This window comes from Triturus cristatus, chromosome 6, assembly GCF_964204655.1.
Source record: "Triturus cristatus chromosome 6, aTriCri1.1, whole genome shotgun sequence".
Taxonomy (NCBI): domain Eukaryota; kingdom Metazoa; phylum Chordata; class Amphibia; order Caudata; family Salamandridae; genus Triturus; species Triturus cristatus.
In genome coordinates, this window is record NC_140589.1 from 1,165,618,082 (window position 1) to 1,165,632,861 (window position 14,780).

The following is a 14,780-nucleotide window of genomic DNA, read 5'->3' on the forward strand; positions in this document are numbered from 1 at the left end:
GAAGGGCAATGTGTAAAGTATTGATGCAGGGCACAAATAGTAGTAAAGTGAAAGCACCAAAAAGAAAAATCCCAAAGCAGTTTAAAGAAATGGATTACGATTTAATAAAATGATTTGAGACCAAAATGACAAAAATCCGGTCAGTAGAACTGGAGATATTGAATTTTAAAGGCATAGATAAAAGTAGTGCCAAAAGGTGCAAAACGCCAACTGAGGGTATCTGGTCACACCGGTCTAGGACAAAGTCACAAATTAGGCAGATGGGAGAGATAGGTCTTAAAGAAGTGCAAAACTCATTGATGAGTTTTTCACTACAAGGACATGTAGAAACTAAAAAATACATGTTCTGCTTTTTAGCTAAAATGCACCCTTCCCTATGGGCTGATTACGGCTTACCCTAGAGGTGAATTATACACATTAAAAACAAAGGTTTAGGCTAAGAAAAAGGTTTTATTTGCCAGGTCAAAATAGCAGATTATAATAGCATACAGGCTGGAATGTCAGACCTGAATTATGTTTTAAAAAGCTACTTTAGTGGCTGACACAACGAGAGCTGTAGACCCACTAGTAGTATTTGATTTACAGGCTATGGTACATGTTGTACCACTTTACTAAAGACCTATAACTAAATTAAATGTGGCAATTGGGTGAAAGCCAATGTTACCAAGTTTAGAGGAGGAGAGAGCACAGCCACTTTAGTACTGTTTAGCAGTGGTAAAGTGCACCGAGTCCCGAGGCTAACAAAATCACATTTCAGCAAATAGAAGGGAGGAAGGCAAAAAGCTAGGGGAAAGTCCACACCAAAGGTTGACAGGTCTAACAATAACAAAGAGCTTTTCTGTATCGTATCCATCTTATGATCAGCAGTGTCAGAGTCACAGTTTCATATGAAAGATATCATGTTTGTCATATGAATAATATTCTAACACTGGAGTATGAAACATAAGCACACAAAAGCCAACACCACAGTCATTTTGTAATATCAGGATTACTAAAGGTATTAGATGTAGGTGCTGCCCTATCACAGTGCTTTGTTGCCCAGCAGACAGATGTAAGTACCCTGCAAGGTCACAAGCCCTTTTTTAGAGCTCACCATGTGCCAAGGAAAGTGGCTCCATTTGCAGCAGAATCACTGCCCCATGACAAACCATGATTTTGAATCCACTCTCTAATTCTACTTCTATTTGGTACTAAGTGAAAAGCTTTCCTACACTACAACAACCAGTGTGCAACAGGAGTCACTGTGGTGCTCCATTTATTATGTCTGAGCTTCCATCAAACAGTTACGTTCAGAACGGCTACCTGCTTGAGGAGAGTGTGGATCGCTGTGCTGCTGTCCTCTAAAACGGAAGAAATGTAAGTAAGTCAGAGTAAATTACAGCAACACCCGAAACGGGGACATGTGTCTGCTAACAACTAGGATCCTAATTTATAACTGCGACCCTCCATCTTGATTATAGAATGCACAGCAGTAGATGCCAGTGTAAATGGAATGTTAAATATAGCCTTATAGCCCGTCGTAGTGGGCTACACCGGGTATTAAAGGCCCGCTCCAGCGTTAAAGGCCCTTGCCAAAGGCGAGGGACTTTAACAAGGGAGTGGGACTTTAATAGCCGGTATAGCCAAGCTATTAAGGGCTCTAAGGCTATTAGAACATGCTGCCACTAGAGGGCAGAATGTTCCAACAAATAAAACAAAGGCCTCTCGGAGTCCGAGGGGTTTACATTCCATCAGGCTCCAAGAGGCCTTTGAAAACAACATTGGAATGCTGCTTTGCAGGCCTTTACTGGCCCGTAAAATCATGGAGCACTCCATTGTCTTCAATGGGGCTCCCAACAGTCCAATGTTCTAATACAATGTAATACCTTTCTGCAAAGGCTTTATTTTGAACAGGTTAATGTTGCCGCAAGTATCCGTTAAACAAGAATGTATCTAATGTCTCCAATGTGCTCCATTCAGAATTACAGGTCGAAAGGATGTCAGTTTTTCAACAAAGAATTCCTCATTAAAGCTAATTTTAGCAAACAACAGAGAATGCTCACCTATACAAGGACTACATTTCATAGAGCATCCATAAATTAATCTAAGACATGCATGAGTGTATAAATTCCACTGTGCATTTTCGATTTCAGTTTCACATTTACCAGCAGAGGCATTTATATTGATTACACACCAGTTTCTTCAACAGAAACAGAATTGGAATATTAAGGAAGAGTAGGCTGACCAAAGAATAACTGGAATAAGTCTAAAAGAGAATTAAGTCACACAATATATATAGGTATATTAATTACACAGTCCAAGCAAATTGATTTATAGAAAGGAAATTACCAGTATGATACAATTCACCACATTTAATGTTTCATCATTCCACAAAACACAGCAAAACTCCTCAGGAGAACCTTTTAACCATAGGAGGATCGAAACGCGTCAACGAAAATTCTTAGGGAGCATCTTACAATAACATTACACCCTAGTGGGCTTTTGTACAGAATGATCATCCCACATTACTTACATTATTTTGAAACCCCCAAGAGACATTATTAACAAGAGGTTCACGGTGCAAGGAATAACAGCGAATGGTTAACTGTGTTTTTTGTTAAGATTATTTGGCTGGTTTTAGGAATACTTTCTCAGGTTTTGTTTATTATTGTGAATAGAGTATTATAATGTTGTTGGTGCTTACATATCTCTTTGCACAATTGACAGTTTATTATGTCATATATTATTTGTGTTGAGCACTGATAAATTCTGCATAGTTCAGTGTTACATGATTATGTACATGGAAAGGTAAAAAGTGGCTCTTCCATGACATGTTGTATGTTGTTCCATGTGAAAAAATAATGTTGAAAAGAATTGTGAATAAGAAAAAGGGCAGAGCCAATTAATTTGCTGGTCCTTGTTCATAAAGAAATTTGAGTTTGAAATAATACAGCTAGATTCAGTTTTTTGTACTATTGAAAGAGGCCCAATGTAGCTGGTTAAAAAGGGCCCGACCCCTATACATCAAGGGGCAGATTTATAATAACTGGCGCATCCCTGCATATCAGCAGGGATGCGCCAGTTATTGTGCGCCACAGCTCCGCCACCATGGATGCGCCACATTTACAATGCGGCGCACCATGGGGCAAAAACGGCACAGATGCGTGACGCATCTGTGCCGTAAAAGTGGCGCATTGCTGGAGTTGCGTCGCACGCGCGACGCAGCTCCAGCAATGCTTTGGGGGGACCTATCTTCACAATGCTGCGTCAATCCTTACGCCTGCTTCAAGCAGGCGCAGGGTTTTGACGCAGCATGGGCTCAAAAGTGACTGAGTGAAATCTTGTAGATTTCACTCAGCCACTTTTAGGAGGCGTTCCTGCGACGGAACGCCCCTTCCTGCACAGGTACGTCTACTGCTGGCGCAGGGCTTTACAATGTGACGCATCTCCCAGATGCGTCACGTTGTAAATACCCCGCTGCATTGCGCAGGATTTGCGCCGCCGCTGCGTCACTAAAGTGACGCAACAGCGGCGCAAATGAGGCGCAAGGGCCTCATAAATCTGCCCCCAACTTTCTAAAATTGGCATTTTCAGAATTGTAACTTAAAATCTGAATGTACCATTAAAGCAATCTTTAAATTACAATTTATTTGAGTGTCAACATGGCATTTCAACCTGCTCCCAATCAAAATGTATGAAATAAGGTAACCCAATGTTATATGGACAACTACCCACGGAGTGGGAGCTCTTTCATGATATAAATACGTATGGACTAGGCTCAGCCTTTATTTCTCACAGTGTGGTTTTTCTGGACGTTACTTAACATACTGCACACCTCTCAATTGTTGTAGGGAGAGGGTCATTACAACTTAAAATACTCCTTTTGGTATGTGTCACACTTTCCCACTCTATCACATTTGCATTTGATCAGAACATTTCTATTTTATTAATTTCCTCATTGCAGGGGACTTATCAAGGTGCTCCATGAAGGAGACACTATTATCATTCTTTGGGGACATTGCAGACAGCTTCAGGTGGGCTTATGTTGCTTGGATTACCAGTCCTTCTTTACTTGTAACTCGTCATTCTCTTCACATGTATTTGATTTCTTTAATAGGGCCAAACAGGTATCTGTAGAGACTATACCCACACAATCCCGCCTGAAATGTTGGGATTACCATATTATTCACTTTAGAAGACAAGACAGCATCTTTACGGATTATTCTTTTGAAAATTAGATATCAGTCACTTTGATGTGAGTTTATAACTCCGAATAGCATTTACACTTACAGTACTAATTTATTTACCATTAGATCTTGAATTGTTTAACCTTACTACATCTATCATATGCCCTTTTAGACCTAAGTAACTATATACAGACGGAGCATTTTATATCACCATTAAATGGGCCACCGAAACACGCGTTGCTGATCTGGGTCAGCAGTTTGATTCTGAACTTGACAGTGAGTGTAACACTAGTTCCCTGTCTCAGTTTCTGAATTTTTCTTCAATCTCAACTGTCAGAGTATTTCTGATGGGTTGAGGATAATTACTCACTATTCATTTATTGTTTATTTATATATTTATCTGTCCAGTCAAGGATCGACTCCCTTGCCAGACCTGTTGACCCACGAGACCATGACAACAGACCTTTATCTTTAGGTCAGTTATCCTATTACCTTTTGTTTAAGTCTTTGTTTAAGTCTTTACAGGGTCTCTATAGTCTCATCGTTTTACTTGGTGATAGACACTCCAGTTCTTCTTGCTTCTCTTGATGTCAATTCCTCTATAAACTTTCACTTTTCCACATCAGGATAATCACATAGCATTCATTTTGGGAAAATATTTTCTCTATCCTTTCTGATATGGTTCCCGGTGACTGTCTTACTGGAATAAGATATCACTACACAATAAATTGTGTGAAGATTTGTGTGAAAACTACATGTCATTATTTATGATATACTCATTTACATGTATGTGTGATTACAGCCTTGAAGAAGTCACTTGCATGCCGAAACACGTGTCAGCAGTATCTTGGACTGTAATACAAAATATTTATAACAAGTCCGTGACTCCTGTCTTTTGAAGTTGAGAAATCTTCAGCAATATTGTGCATGACAACAGTAATATTGGTCTATGGACATTGAGTGCTTTGGTACATAATTCTTGTAACTTTTGAAATTGGAAAAACAGGAAATAGTTTAAATGAAAGCTATTGATAAAATTAAACACCATGGAGTGACTTTTCTTCTGACAGAGAAACTACAGAGTTAATTGCTTTCTTTGGAGACATTTGTATCTAAACAGCAGGCTTAAAAACACTTTACATGTATGTAGAAACTGTTGGGTAATTTTACGGCGTAATTTGAATGTAGAAAAAGATATAGTAAATGGAGCATGGGAAAAGTTGTTGAGTTTGTAAAATTTCAGAACAGAGATAGAATAGAATTTTTGAAGATAAAATTTGATCAGATTAAAGAGGTAACTCAGAACGGGCATTGTGTTGTATGTTTTTTGGTTGTAAAAAACTTGTACACTTGCAGAAAACAGTTTACTCTGCCTTTAACATATGCAGTATCTATTCATAAATTTCAGGTTTTAAGTATAGACAGTACTTTTGTAAATATTGGAAGTATTGTTCAAAGAGGGAATGGCATATGTTGCATTATCTTGAGTAAGAACATTGTCTAGTTTGCATTTGATAGATTTGGATGACAAAAAGGTTAGTGCTGATGCAAATTGCGTAAGAGAGTATGATCGTTTAAGAAGACTTTATGCTTCTGATTTAGGTGAATACCCCATATATGAGAAACATATAGCCTGTCCAAAACAGAAATATGTCAAAGATGGAATTGAGGTTCAGAAAAAGAAAAGAAATGAACAGAAAGTTAAAGGTGTAAAGAAAAATAAAATGGAAACTGTTGATGAGATTGTAGGATATCAGTTAAAAAATAGTTCAGGTATCATCTGCTATGCTAATGTGATGTTGAATATTGTGTTTTATCTAGAAGAGCTTCATTGTGAAATCATGAGAAATCATGAAAAAAGATTTTGTTTTTTCATTACGTGATGTATTTCAACAGTTGTTAACTGACAGAATCAAAATCCATACTGCTTCTGGAGTTCGTCATCTTTTGGATATATGTAGTGGTACACTGACATTTACTCTTAATGTACAACAAGATGCACAAAAATTGTTAATGGTTATGCTTGGAGTGTTAGAAGATGAAGGAATAATGGTTGAAAACTTATTTGGACATTGTAGATCAGAGATGTTGTCTACATTCCATATAGAAAAGATATAGAGAAGATCTCATTTTAATGCTACACCGTTGTAGAGCAAATGGAACAAAATTGGAAACACAAATAATTATTTTTGTTGCAAGTCAAATATCTATTTCAGGAAGAACTTTCATAGCAGTGGGTATTATTTTCCATGCTGGACCTACTACCCCATCTGGACACTATACTGTATATTTAAAGTGTAATAAAGGATAGACACATTGCAATGATGCCCACTTGGAATTCAAACTTAGATTGCCCTATGAATTACCAAATTCATATTTAATGCTTTTAAAGCCAAAGTTTTGAATACATTATGCGGCCTATTGGGAAGCTGTGAACAGAAAATGGACAACATTGAAACAATTACTATTTATAATTAGACTTTGGATTATTATTTGTGCTAATTCATATTTCCTTTGGAAAATTGTGTTTAAAAGTAAATAGTTTATATATTTATTGTCTATATTGTACTAGATATAAATGAGACTGTACATATCAGCAAATGTATTTGAGAGAAATAATTATTATTAGTTAATGTACAAGAAGGATGTAATTAAGAAAGTATAGATAAATAAACACATAGCTACACATATTACCAATAATTCCCTGCACTGATTTTTTTTTTTTTACAATCTCGTTGATTGTTTTTTTCCCCCGCTGTTCATTGAAGATACTACATTGAAATCACTGAGTATGGTGATATTCAGTAGAATCTGAGAACAGCAAAAAAGGGACACTGAAAAAGTTATGTAATGCTAAAATTATATTGTGTTCTTAAAAATATATTATTATATTTTACATAATACATTACATTACATAATAGTTTTTCTTCTTATTGTTTACATTAGTTAATGGTGAAGTTTGAAAAGAGTTTTAACCCCTTCGCTGCCAGGCCTTTTCCCCCTCCTGTGCCAAGCCTTTTTTGGCTATTTGGGGTAGTGCGCGATGAGGCCCCTGTAACTTTTTGACCACATAAGGTATCCACGCCAAATTTGCGTCCTTTTCTTCCAACATCATGGGGATTCTAAAGGTACTCAGGGTTTGTGGATTCCCCTGGAGGGGGTCACAGGAATGAGCCAAAATACAGCAACATTTTGGTTTTTTTCGGAAAAATGGGAAAAACGGGCTGCAAATGAAAGCATCTGGGTTTTTCCCTGCAAATGTTATCAAAAAAGAATTTGTGGGGTTGAAATCAAAATTTTCCCAGCTTTTAGGAGATACCAGACTTTTGTCAGAAACCCAACATTTTTTACACAGTTTTGGCATTTTTCTGGGACATAGCCTATTTTTGCTATTTTTTGTGCTTTCGACCTCCTTCCAGTTAATGGTGGAAATAGGTACAAAAACAATAATGGATCCTGGAAAGCTATACATTTTAGAGAAGTAGACAAAATTCGGAATTCAGCAAGGGGTCATTTGTGTAGATCCATCAAGGGTTCTTTATAGAAACTAACAGTTAAGTATAAGATAAATTGAAAATTAGTTGAAAAAAACAGCCTTTTGTATCAACGTTTTCACCTGTAACTTCTTCTAATTATGACAGCTCTTTGAAAGCAATATACCGTTACATCCGCTGGACATAACTGGTTGTGGTGATATATAGGACTTGTAGGTTCACCAAGAACCCGACGAACCCAGAGCCAAAAACTGAGCAGCAACTTGCAATGGTTTTTTATCATGTACCGGGTATATGGTAATTATTCTGTAAAAATGTGTACATGGAAAAATCGGTATGAAAGACACCTATGTATTTCTGAAATGGGGACAAAATATAGAGTTTAGAAACAGTAGATATTTGCACATTTCCGAAATTGGGAATACTCATACTAGCATGAGAATTATCAGTCATTTTTTAGAATGACTTCTTTTTTACACAATGTCTTTCATTAGGAAAGCAGAACTGCATCGAAAGTCAATAGGTAATAACAGTTCCTTTACAAATCTGAATTACCCTAAGCCTTCCGATCAAAATGGTACATCACTTGTGTGGGTTGGCATTGTGCCCACGACAGGAAATGGCTCAAAACCCAACATGAACACACCACATTTTCACAATGAAAATGTACCCTTTTTTAGCATAGTGTCTAGCTGTAGTTTTTTAACACTAGCTCTGCTGGCACCTAGTGAAATGGTGCAAACCTATACATTTTTGAAAACTAGACACCCAGGGGAATCCAGGATGGGGTGACGTGACTGCCTCCCACCAGGTTCTGTTACCCAAAATCCCTTGTAAACCTAAAAAAGTGTAAAAAAAAACACATTTTCCCCACATTTCTGTGGTGGAAAGTTCCGGAATCTGCGTGGATCCACAAATTTCATCCCACCTCGTGTCCCCCAAAGTCTTACGAGAAAACAGTAACTCACTTGTGCGGGTCCGCCTAGTGCTTGCGACAGGAAACGGCGCAAAACACAACGTGGTCACACCTCAATTTCGCAGTGAAAAATGGCCCTTTTTTGGAAAAGTGCCTAGCTGTAGTTTTTGAACCCTAGCTCTGCGGGCACCTTTGGAAACCTAGCAAACCTATACATTTTTGAAAACTAGACACCCAGGGGAATCCAGGATGGGGTGACTTAACTGCCTCCCACCAGGGTCTTTTACCCAGAATTCCTTGCAAACCTCAAAAATTGTCAAAAAATACATATTTTCTCCACATTTCTGTGGTGGAAAGTTCCCGAATCTGCAAAGATCCACAAATTTCCACCCACCCCGCGTCCCCCAAAGTCTTACGAGAAAAACGGTACCTCACTTGTGCGGGTCGGCCTAGTGCTTGCGATAGGAAACGGAGCAAAACACAACGTGGTCACACCTCAATTTCGCAGAGAAAAATTGCCCTTTTTTGGCAAAATGCCTAGCTGTCGTTTTTGAACCCTAGCTCTGCGAGCACCTTGGGAAACCTAGCAAACCTATACATTTTTTAAAACTAGACACCCAGGGGAATCCAGGATGGGGTGGCTTGACTGCTTCCCACCAGGGTCTGTTACCCAGAATCCCTTGCAAACCTAAAAAATTGTCAAAAAAAACATATTTTCTCCACATTTCTGTGGTGGAAAGTTCCGGAATCTGCGTGGATCCACAAATTTCCTCCCACCTCGTGTCCCCCAAAGTCTTACGTGAAAACAGTAACTCACTTGTGCGGGTTGGCCTAGTGCTTGCGACAGGAAACGGCGCAAAACACAACGTGGTCACACCTCAATTTCGCAGTGAAAAATTGCCCTTTTTTGGAAAAGTGCCTAGCTGTAGTTTTTGAACCCGAGCTCTGCGGGCACCTTGGGAAACCTAGCAAACCTTTACATTTTTGAAAACTAGACAACCAGGGGAATCCAGTATGGGGTGACTTGACAGCCTCCCAGCAGGGTCTGTTACCCAGAATCCCTTGCAAACCTAAAAAATTATTTTAAAAAAACATATTTTCTCCACATTTCTGTGGTGGAAAGTTCCGGAATCTGCGTGGAGCCACAAATTTCCATCCACCCCGCGTTCCCCAAAGTCTTACGAGAAAAACGGTACCTCACTTGTGCGGGTCGGCCTAGTGCGAAAGGAAAACGGCGCAAAACACAACATGGTCACACCTCAATATCGCAGTGAAAAATTATCCTTTTTTGGCAAAGTGCCTAGCTCTAGTTTTTGAATCCTAGCTCTGCGGGCACCTGGGGAAACCTAGCAAACCTATACATTTTTTAAAATTAGACACCGACTGGAATCCAGGATGGGGTGACATGATTGCCTCCCACCAGGGTCTGTTACCCAGAATCCCTTGCAAACCTAAAAAATTGTCAAAAAAATACATATTTTCTCCACATTTCTGTGGTGGAAAGTTCACGGAATCTGCGTGGAGCCACAAATTGTCATCCACCCCGCGTTCCCCAAAGTCTTATGAGAAGAACGGTACCTCACTTGTGCGGGTCGGCCTAGTGCCCGCAAAAGGAAAACGGCGCAAAACACAACATGGTCACACCTCAATATCGCAGTGAAAAATTATCCTTTTTTGGCAAAGTGCCTAGCTCTAATTTTTTAACCCTAGCTCTGCGGGCACCTGGGCAAACCTAGCAAACCTATACTTTTTTAAAACTAGTCACAGAGGGGATTCCAGGATGGGGTGACTTGATTGCCTCCCACCAGGGTCTGTTACCCAGAATCCCTTGCAACCTAAAAAATTGTCAAAAAAATACATATTTTCTCCACATTTCTGTGGTGGAAAATTCCGGAATCTGCGCAGATTCACAAATTAACACCCACCCCGCGTCCCCCAAAGTCTTTTGAGATATACGGTACCTCACTTGTGCAGGTCGGCCTAGTGCTTGCGATAGGAAACGGCGCAAAACACAACGTGGTCACACCTCAATTTCGCAGTGAAAAATTGCCCTTTTTTGGCAAAGTGCCTAGCTGTTGTTTTTGAACCCTAGCTCTGCGGGCACCTTGGGAAACCTAGCAAACCTATACATTTTTGAAAACTAGACACCCAGTGGAATCCAGGATGGGGTGACTTGACTGCCTCCCACCAGGGTCTGTTACCCAGAATCCCTTGCAAACCTAAAAAATTGTCAAAAAAAACATATTTTCTCCACATTTCTGTGGTGGAAAGTTCCGGAATCTGCGTGGATCCACAAATTTCCACCCACCCCACGTCCCCCAAAGTCTTACGCGAAGAACTGTCCCTCACTTGTGCGGGTCAGCCTAGTGCCTGCGACAGGAAACGGCGCAAAACACAACATGGTCACACCTCAATTTCGCAGTGAAAAATGGCCCTTTTTTGGAAAAGTGCCTAGCTGTAGTTTTTGAACCCTAGCTCTGCGGGCACCTTGGGAAACCTAGCAAACCTTTACATTTTTTAAAACTAGACAACCAGGGGAATCCAGGATGGGGTGACTTGACTGCCTCCCGCCAGGGTCTGTTACCCAGAATCCCTTGCAAACCTAAAAAAGTGTCAAGAAAAACATATTTTCTCCACATTTCTGTGGTGGAAAGTTCCGGAATCTGCGTGGATCCACAAATTCCCACCCACCCTGCGTTCCACAAAGTCTTACAAGAAAAACGGTACCTCACTTGTGTGGGTCGGCCTAGTGTCCACGTAGGAAACGGCGCAAAACGCAACGTGGTCACACCTCAATTACGCAGTGAAAAATTACCCTTTTTTGGCAAAATGTCTAGCTGTAGTTTTTTTAACTCTAGCTCTGCGGGCACCTTGGGAAACCTAGAAAACCTATACATTTTTGAAAACTAGACACCCAGGGAGATCCAGGATGGGGTGACTTGACTGCCTCCCACCAGGGTCTGTTACCCAGAATCCGTTGCAAACCTAAACAATTGTCAAAAAAACACATTTTCCCCACATTTCTGTGGTGGAAAGTTCCGGAATCTGTATGGATCCACAAATTCCACCCACCCCGCGTTCCCCAAACCCTTTTTTGGCGAAGTGCCTATCTGTAGTTTTTGAACCCTAGCTCTGCGGGCACCTTTGGAAACCTAGCAAACCTGTACATTTTTGAAAACTAGACACCCAGGGGAATCCAGGATGGGGTGACTTGACTGCCTCCCGTCAGGGTCTGTTAGCCAGAATCCCTTGCAAACCTAAAAAATTGTCAAGAAAAACATATTTTCTCCACATTTCTGTGGTGGAAAGATCCGGAATCTGCGTGGATCCACAAATTCCCACCCACCCCGCGTTCCACAAAGTCTTACAAGAAAAACGGTACCTCACTTGTGTGGGTCGGCCTAGTGTCCACGACAGGAAACGGCGCAAAACGCAACGTGGTCACACCTCAATTACGCAGTGAAAAATTACCCTTTTTTGGCAAAATGTCTAGCTGTAGTTTTTTTAACTCTAGCTCTGCGGGCACCTTGGGAAACCTAGAAAACCTATACATTTTTGAAAACTAGACACCCAGGGGGATCCAGGATGGGGTGACTTGACTGCCTCCCACCAGGGTCTGTTACCCAGAATCCCTTGCAAACCTAAAAAATTGTCAAAAAAACACATTTTCCCCACATTTCTGTGGTGGAAAGTTCCGGAATCTGTATGGATCCACAAATTTCCACCCACCCCGCGTTCCCCAAACCCTTTTTTGGCAAAGTGCCTATCTGTAGTTTTTGAACCCTAGCTCTGCGGGCACCTTTGGAAACCTAGCAAACCTATACATTTTTGAAAACTAGACACCCAGGGGAATCCAGGATGGGGTGACTTAACTGCCTCCCACCAGGGTCTGTTACCCAGAATTCCTTGCAAACCTAAGCAATTTTCCAAAATATTTTCTCCACATTTCTGTGGTGGAAAGTTCCGGAATCTGGGTGGAGCCACGAATTTCCATCCACCCCGTGTTCCCCAAAGTCTTACGAGAAAAACGGTACCTCACTTGTGCGGGTCGGCCTAGTGCCCGCGAAAGGAAAACGGTGCAAAACACAACATGGTCACACCTCAATATCGCATTGAAAAATTATCCTTTTTTGGCAAAGCGCCTAGCTCTAGTTTTTGAACCCTAGCTCTGCGGGCACCTGGGGAAACCTAGCAAACCTATACATTTTTTAAAACTAGACACCGAGGGGAATCCAGGAAGGGGTGACTTGATTGCCTCCCACCAGGGTCTGTTACCCAGAATCCCTTGCAAACCTAAAAAATTATCAAAAAAATACATATTTTCTCCACATTTCTGTGGTGGAAAGTTCCGGAATCTGCGTAGATCCACAACTTTCCACTCACCCCTCGTCCCCCAAAGTCTTACGAGAAAAACGGTACCTCACTTGTGCGGGTCGGCCTAGTGCTTGCGATAGGAAACAGTACAAAACACAACGTGGTCACACCTCAATTTCGCAGTGAAAAATGGCCCTTTTTTGGCAAAGTGCCGATCTGTAGTTTTTGAACCCTAGCTCTGCGGGCACCTTTGGAAACCTAGCAAACCTATACATTTTTTAAAACAAGACACCCAGGGGAATCCAGGATGGGGTGACTTAACTGCCTCCCACCAGGGTCTGTTACCCAGAATTCCTTGCAAACCTAAAAAATTGTCCAAAAAAACATATTTTCTCCACATTTCTGTGGTGGAAAGTTCCGGAATCTGCGTGGAGCCACAAATTTCCATCCACCCCGCGTTCCCCAAAGTCTTACGAGAAAAACGGTACCCGTGCGGGTCAGCCTAGTGCCGCGAAAGGAAAACGGCGCAAAACACAACATGGTCACACCTCAATATCGCAGTGAAAAATTATCCTTTTTTGGCAAAGTGCCTAGCTCTAGTTTTTGAACCCTAGCTCTGCGGACACCTGGGGAAACCTAGCAAACCTATAAATTGTTTCAAACTAGACACCGAGGGGAATCCAGGATGGGGTGACTTGATTGCCTCCCACCAGGGTCTGTTACCCAGAATCCCTTGCAAACCTAAAAAATTGTCAAAAAAATACATATTTTCTCCACATTTCTGTGGTGGAAAGTTCCGGAATCTGCGTAGATCCACAAATTTCCACCCACCCCTCGTCCCCTAAAGTCTTACGAGAAAAACGGTACCTCACTTGTGCGGGTCGGCGTAGTGCTTGCGATAGGAAACAGCGCAAAACACAACGGGGTCACACCTCAATTTCGCAGTGAGAAATGGCCCTTTTTTGTCAAAGTGCCTATCTGTAGTTTTTGAACCCTAGCTCTGCGGGCACCTTTGGAAATCTAGCAAACCTATACATTTTTGAAAACTAGACACCCAGGGGAATGCAGGATGGGGTGACTTAACTGCCTCCCACCAGGGTCTGTTACCCAGAATTCCTTGCAAACCTAAAAAATTGTCAAAAAAATACATATTTTCTCCACATTTCTGTGGTGGAAAGTTCCGGAATCTGCGTAGATCCACAAATTTCCACCCCCCCCGCGTCCCCCAAAGTCTTACAAGAAAAACGGTACCTCACTTGTGCGGGTCGGCCTAGTGCTTGTGATAGGAAACGGCGCAAAACACAACGTGGTCACACCATAATTTCGCAGTGAAAAATGGCAATTTTTTTGGCAAAGTGCCTAGCTGTCGTTTTTGAACCCTAGCCTTGCGGGCACCTTGGGAAACCTAGCAAACCTTTACATTTTTGAAAACTAGACAACCAGGGGAATCCAGGATGGGGTGACTTGACTGCCTCCCACCAGGGTCTGTTACCCAGAATCCCTTGCAAACCTAAAAAATTGTCAAAAAACCATATTTTCTCCACATTTCTGTGGTGGAAAGTTCCGGAATCTGTGTGGATCCACAAATTTCCATCCACCCCGCGTTCCCCAAAGTCTTACGAGAAAAACGGTACCTCACTTGTGCGGGTCGGCCTAGTGCCCGCGAAAGGAAAACGGCGCAAAACACAACATGGACACACCTCAATATCGCAGTGAAAAATTATCCTTTTTTGGCAAAGTGCCTAGGTCTAGTTTTTGAACCCTAGCTCTGCGGGCACCTGGGGAAACCTAGCAAACCTATACATTTTTTAAAAGTAGACACCGACTGGAATCCAGGATGGGGTGACTTGATTGCCTCCCACCAGGGTCTGTTACCCAGAATCCCTTGCA